The 6,547-nt window shown below is 39.1% G+C and overlaps 1 pseudogene; it reads left to right on the forward strand.

The window, feature by feature from the left end:
- Nucleotides 1-5,401, forward strand: part of LOC122794887 — a 199,871-nt pseudogene extending 194,470 nt beyond the window's left edge.
- Nucleotides 5,402-6,547: the final 1,146 nt, after the last annotated feature.

Here is a 6,547-nt window from a genome sequence, read left to right on the forward strand (position 1 = left end):
ACACCAGCTCCCACCTCAACCTCCACAAATACAGATAGTGATATAGCCTCCAAATTCAATCATCCCTTTACTGAATCCATTAAATCTCTATCTAGTCAACTATCCAAAAATAGCTACTCATCCATGCCAACAACTCCTAAAAACACATCTGCCTTTACATTCTCACCTGTCCCAACCTCTACCATAAAAAAACTCTTAAAACTTAAACTCAAGACTCTTGCAGCAGATGGTATACCAGCAAATTTCCTAAAAATGGCTGCCAACTCCATATCCTAACCAGTCTCAATCCTTATCAACCTCTCCATACAGGAATCCTATATCCTTCAACTGTGGAAAATCTCCTACATTATTCCCCTTCATAAGGGTGGAAACTCCTATGATTTTTCAAACTCCTGCCCCATTGCCATTCTGTCTCCTATATCAAAGATACTTGAGAAATGCATACACTCTCAAGTCATGCATTTCCTAAAGTCAAACAATCTCGTCTCCCCTACATAACATGCCTTCCACCCACACCACAGCACAACCACCACCCTTCTTTCCTTCACAAACCTGGTTAACCAACATAGAAATAACAACAGATTTGTATATGCTATATTCCTGGACCTCTCTAAAGCATTTGACATGGTTTCTCACTCCATACTAATAGATACTCTAACCTCTTTAGCATTTGCCCCTAACACTATTGCTTGGTTTAAAAACTACCTATTAGACTGACAACAAGCTGTCCAGTGGCAAGGAGTATTATCACCTTTACTCCCAACCATCATTGGTGTACCTTAAGGTTCCATTTTGGGTCCACTGCTCTTTTCTATCGTCACCAATAACCTACATACCTCTACCCTGCAGGCCTCACTCATACAGTATGCAGATGATTCCACCCTAATCTGCTCAGCCCCATCTCTTACCACCCTACAGCACCTCGCCCAAGAATCTTTTGCCTCAGTAAAAAGGTGGATCACAAATATTCAACTTATCTTAAATCCCAACAAAACAAAACTACTTCTGTTTACCCCAAACAAAGCAAAAACATCTCCACTCTGCTTCTCTATCTCCTCCAAAAATGGAGCTGTCATTTCACTCTCTCTCTCCACACCAAGCTCCTTGGCATCGAAATAGATAACAACCCCCACTTTAATATCCATATCTCTCAAACTATAAACAAGGTACACAAAAAATGGGTTCCCTATAGAGACATAAAAGCTTTCTATCAGATCAGGCTAAGGTCACCCGAGCTCAAACCCACCTTCTTTCCACACTAATGTATGCAGCCCCAATTCTCACTTATGTTAGGAAATCTGACCTAGACAAACCTGAGTCTTGTTATAACAAAATCACCAAGTTTGCAAATAATTCCCCGTTTAGAACCCATCACTGTATACCTCTTAGGCAACTTCAGTGGCTTGAGCTCCCACAGCTATTAAACTATCACCAACTTGTCATATCATACAACAACCTAAAACATCCTGACAAAACTCATGCTCTAAGGCAATTACTGACAAACTATACAATAAATCGTCCACTCCGCTCTGCCAAAAAATCATTAATCTCTATCACCTCAGCTAACAACACAGCAGGTAAAGCTCTATTTTCGCACAGTATTGCAAAAATGTGGAATAATCTCCCTCAATCTGTGACTTCTGCATCAAATGCCACACAATTCATAAACTCCCTTAAGGCCCATCTTATAAGTTCTTGTCTCTGTCCATGTGTCACATAGTCCTAAAATCTGTTACCTCCAAGCTTTCTCTTCTCTCACATTTCATACCCTCAATAAGCATGGTTGTTATAAATTGTATCTTGTTATCTCTGTCCATTTTTTCACACCAAAGAGAATGTACATATGTAAATATTGCTGATTTGAATTTTTTTTTAATGTTTCTTTTCTCACTAAATACTACTAGTATAACAATGTTTTTACACTATGTATAATATCATTATTGTTGTTATTTGTTGTTTTAATTAAGTGGAGCTTTTCTCCCGGGCCTCCGCTATAAATGGACCTCATCCAGTCATACCATCCTGTTTAACAAATTTAAAATAAATAAATAAATAAATAAAATAAAATAAATAATTGAATCTCAAAAACATATTCATTATTATATAAATATAATTATAATTTAAATAATAATTTTGGAGATTTTTCTAAAGAGTATTTTACAGTTTTTACTGAACAAAATAAAAAAAAACTTCTCTCCTCTATTACAAATATATCTTGGACTGTTTATTGGAATACATTTACTTGGAAATTTTTGTTTAACTCCAGTAAGGGTTACTAAAATGCAAAAAGTAATATTGAATTCTGGAGGTGTAATAAACATATTAAGGCAAACAATGTACAGCACAGAGCATAAGAATAACATTTCCACCAAGTTCATGAGCTGCTCCTCACCCTTTACAGCACAGAGCACAAGAATAACATTTCCACCAACCCTTAGTTGTTTTTACCCTTTGAGTTTAGTTGCCATATTTCAGGCATGCCTATAATGATGTAAATGGAATAAAGACAAAAGGACAAGGACATTCTTGGCTGATGGTCTTGTAAAGAGTGTTACTAAAGCTGTTGATCTATTTGTAAGTCAATGTTTGTTTACCATTTCCATAGGACACACACAGGTATTCTTAAATTAGTAGTACTAAATAAAAGAGATAACAAAGAGATGCTTGTGATTTCATAGGATCATAGGAACATAGGAAGTTACTAGGCTATTGACTCTGAGGGTCTTACAAGCCTAGCCAAGAATTTAGCCCACGTTCCAACAAGTCAGAACCCTATGCAACTGTCCAGCAGGGACATTGGTGGAATCCCAGGGGTGTATTTTCTGTTTCCCATCCAGTTATCCAGGTTGTGCTTAAAAAGGTTTAATGAGGTACTCTGCTTTACGTAGAGAGGGACTCTATTCCACAAAAGGAGGAGTCTCTGGGACATAAATCTGTTCCGCCAACAAGTCCTATTGATGTGACAGTCCAGGTTGAGGTCTCTCATGAAGGTTACTCGAGTGGAGCTTGACTTGCGGATATGCAGCAGTCCCATCAGGGTGGGGTCTGAGATTGCTTTCTATGCCAGACAGAAGTCACCTCTGAGGAGTCTGCAGGAGACTGAGTAGATGGACAAGGCTTTTAGCCTATCTGTATAGGGTAGATGTTGGGGCCGTGTATTCTCTGGGTGAGGAATCTCTGTGGTCTCTCCAACTGCATGTGCTTCGTGAGGTACATGTCGAAAGGGACATTGTATTCAATAATCAGTCTTATAAGGGAAGAATACAGGGATGTTATGACCACCTTGTCCCTGGATGAGATACCCTTACTAATGAAGTGGGTAATGTAGAAAGCTTTCTGTACAATGGAGGCAATATGGTGGTCAAAAGTCACTTTGCTATCAACCTGAGTTCCCGAGTCCCTCACAACTAATTGCGTGCTTAGTGCCTTATTATCAATGTGATAATTTGTGGGGACGTCATTCTCCCCAAAAGGGATGATGATGTATTTTTTTGGCATTTAGTTTGAGGCCATGCTTCTGGCACCAGTCATTTGTTTGGGTGAGACCCTTTTGGAGGATGTCCACATCATTAGGAGAATTGATGACAGCCCCTAGCTTGCAGTCATCTGCAAACTTGGTCAGCCATAGCCCACTTGATTTGGCCTGCACCTCTGAGAAGTATATCTAGCCCAAACAGCAGATACCCCCAAGACCGATCCCTGGGGTACACTGCTTGTTATGGGTCTACTACTTGAGATGGCTTCCCCTATTTTGAATTGGTGGGTTCTATCAGTGAGCCAGTTTGCTACCCATCTGGTAACATATGACTGATGCCTAGTTGAGAGAGTTTTTCTATTATACCTGAATATATAATAGTATCAAAGGCCTTAGCCAGGTCAAGGTAGGTGGTGTGTGCCATCTTCCCCTCGTCTATGGCCTTGGTGACTGTCTCAAAGGAGTCAACCAGATTTAGCAGGCATGACTTCTCCATGACAAAACCAAACTATGTGGGATCAAGTGTCTGGATGTTGCCAATGTCCTTGTTAATGAAGTCCATGATAATCTGCCCCATGACCTTGAAAATCAGGCTAGTTAGGCTGATGGGTCCATAATTTCCTGCATCACATCTATGTACAGCTTGTATTTATTTACTGTGATGGTCAGCTAATAACCTCAGAGAAATCAGTGGGTTTACATTTGGATGATTTCAGTGCTTTTGTTTGTAATACATCAATGCAACAATAAAATGACTTTGTCTGTCTAGTGCTATCCTGCTGCTGTAAACACTTAGTGAAAATGAGCTCACACAATATGTATTCAGTCTGAAAGGTAGTTTTATTTCCTGTTTGGACAATACAACTGAATAAAGTAGTTAGCTATGATTCTGAAAATGTCTGTAGAGGAATGCTTGAATTCTGCAAGCTCTAAAGCTGCAACAGACACTATACATCACTGCTATTTTAAACAATTTAATATTTTTTTATTTAAATCCAGTAATCATTCTTTAATGTCTGTAACAGATTCCTTGGACTGTTGGAAATGCCCAGAAGATCAATGGCCTAATGAAAACCGTGATGCCTGTATCCCAAAGGTGATCGAGTTCCTAACATACAAGGAGCCCCTGGGTACAACTCTTGCTGTCATTACTCTGTTCATGACTATGCTGACTGCCTCAGTCTTGATGATTTTCATTAAATACAGAGACACCCCAATAGTCAAGGCCAACAATAGAGACCTCAGCTACTTTCTTCTTTTGGGACTCATGCTGTGCTTTCTATGCTCCTTAATATTTATTGGTAATCCAACTGCAATAACATGTCTGCTTCGTCAAACCATATTTGGTATCATTTTTTCCATCAGTGTCTCTTTAGTTTTGGCAAAGACTATCACTGTGGTTATTGCTTTCAAAGCAGCAAGACCTGACAGTAAATTGCAAAAGCTACTTGGACCAACAGTCCCTAAGGTGGTAGTCTGTTTGTGTTCTACTGGGCAATTTACTGTATGTATTGTTTGGATGTTAAGCAACCCACCTTTTGTAGAGTACATTGCAAAATATGCAAATGGGAAAATAATAATTCAGTGCAATGAACACAATGTAACATTTTTTTATTGCATGCTAAGTTATCTGGGTGGTTTAGCAGTTGTGTGTTTTATTGTTGCTTTTTGGCTAGAAATTTGCCTGACATGTTCAATGAAGCCAAATTTATTACCTTTAGCATGCTAGTGTTTGTTAGTGTTTGGCTATCATTTATACCTGCATACCTGAGCACACAGGGGAAGTATATGGTTGCAGTAGAGATATTTGCAATCTTAGCCTCAAGTGCTGGATTACTCAGCTTTATATTTTTCCCTAAATGTTATATTATTTTATTTCAGACACAGAAAAATACAAGAAAGCATTTAATGGGCACTGGTCATTGAAAAAAAGTTTTTTTTTGGTCCCTCCTTACAGTATCCTATGGCCTTGGTACCCAGTGTCCCACATTAGACATTTGCTGTACTATAGCCATGGCCTACTTTGACTGCAATCATCCAGTAGGTCTTGCACCAAAGGAGCTAAAGAATAAAACAGAAACCTGTTGTACTCCTTTAATGCCAGATCTAACTACATTTCTGATCCCCCCTGGGCTTACTTTATTCCTGCCAGATAATCCTGTGGAACTTAAGGGTGTACTGGGGGGTCTAGGCTATCTACATTTTGTCAGGGGGTTTCAGTTATTTCATACTCTGTGTCCCCCTTCCAAGTGTAGTGTCATGGTAACACTTAGGGAGCAGGTGTACAATGGGGTTTTGTGGTATATTACTCCTCTTAGCAGCAGGTCAGCTATGCCCACCACCCTACCCATCCTAAGCTATGCCCCCTCATGCAATGTCCCAAGCCTCCACCAGGAATCACACCCGGGAATGCCCACCTAATCACCCACACTCCCTGGGATGGACATACTCATCCCTTCCCCTGCCACTTCATCAGTCATCTGAACCTTTACTAAATCCAGGCTGACCATGCTGAAGTTGGAGTTTTATCCCTGTACACCACTGGAGAGACTAAAAGGAAATATATAGCACATAAGAAATAATTGTAGTCCTGGACTTTAAATATGCAATTGCATTTTATAATGTTATTTATTTAATTTTGGAAATCTTGTACTTACATTATTCATAGACTAGTTCTTTGCAGGTACAACCCATAAGAAATTAAAAACAAAGATTAGGATATACACAACTGTATATACATATATGGACTATAAAACAGTTGGATGCATCTATTATTAGTGGATACAAGAAATTTAAATAAAGACACCAGCAACACATGGTATATGTACTAATCATTCACACTAAGTATGAGTCCGTGTCTGTTTATAGTTGTCTGTACTTCAGATTTGCAGTCTGTGGAGACAACTGACCAGTAGAAGTTATCTACATACTTCATCTTCTCAGGACAAATCAGCCTCTTCAAATCTGCATTTTGCACTCATAAATTGTTCTTGCAAGGTAAATATCATTCTGAGAACTCATCATAGGCAGATTTGTTTTGAATACAAACAGAGGCTGTGTGGTGTCTTTTAG

This window comes from Protopterus annectens, chromosome 2.part1 (assembly GCF_019279795.1).
Source record: "Protopterus annectens isolate FY-2018-M chromosome 2.part1, PAN1.0, whole genome shotgun sequence".
Classification (NCBI taxonomy): Eukaryota; Metazoa; Chordata; order Ceratodontiformes; family Protopteridae; genus Protopterus; species Protopterus annectens.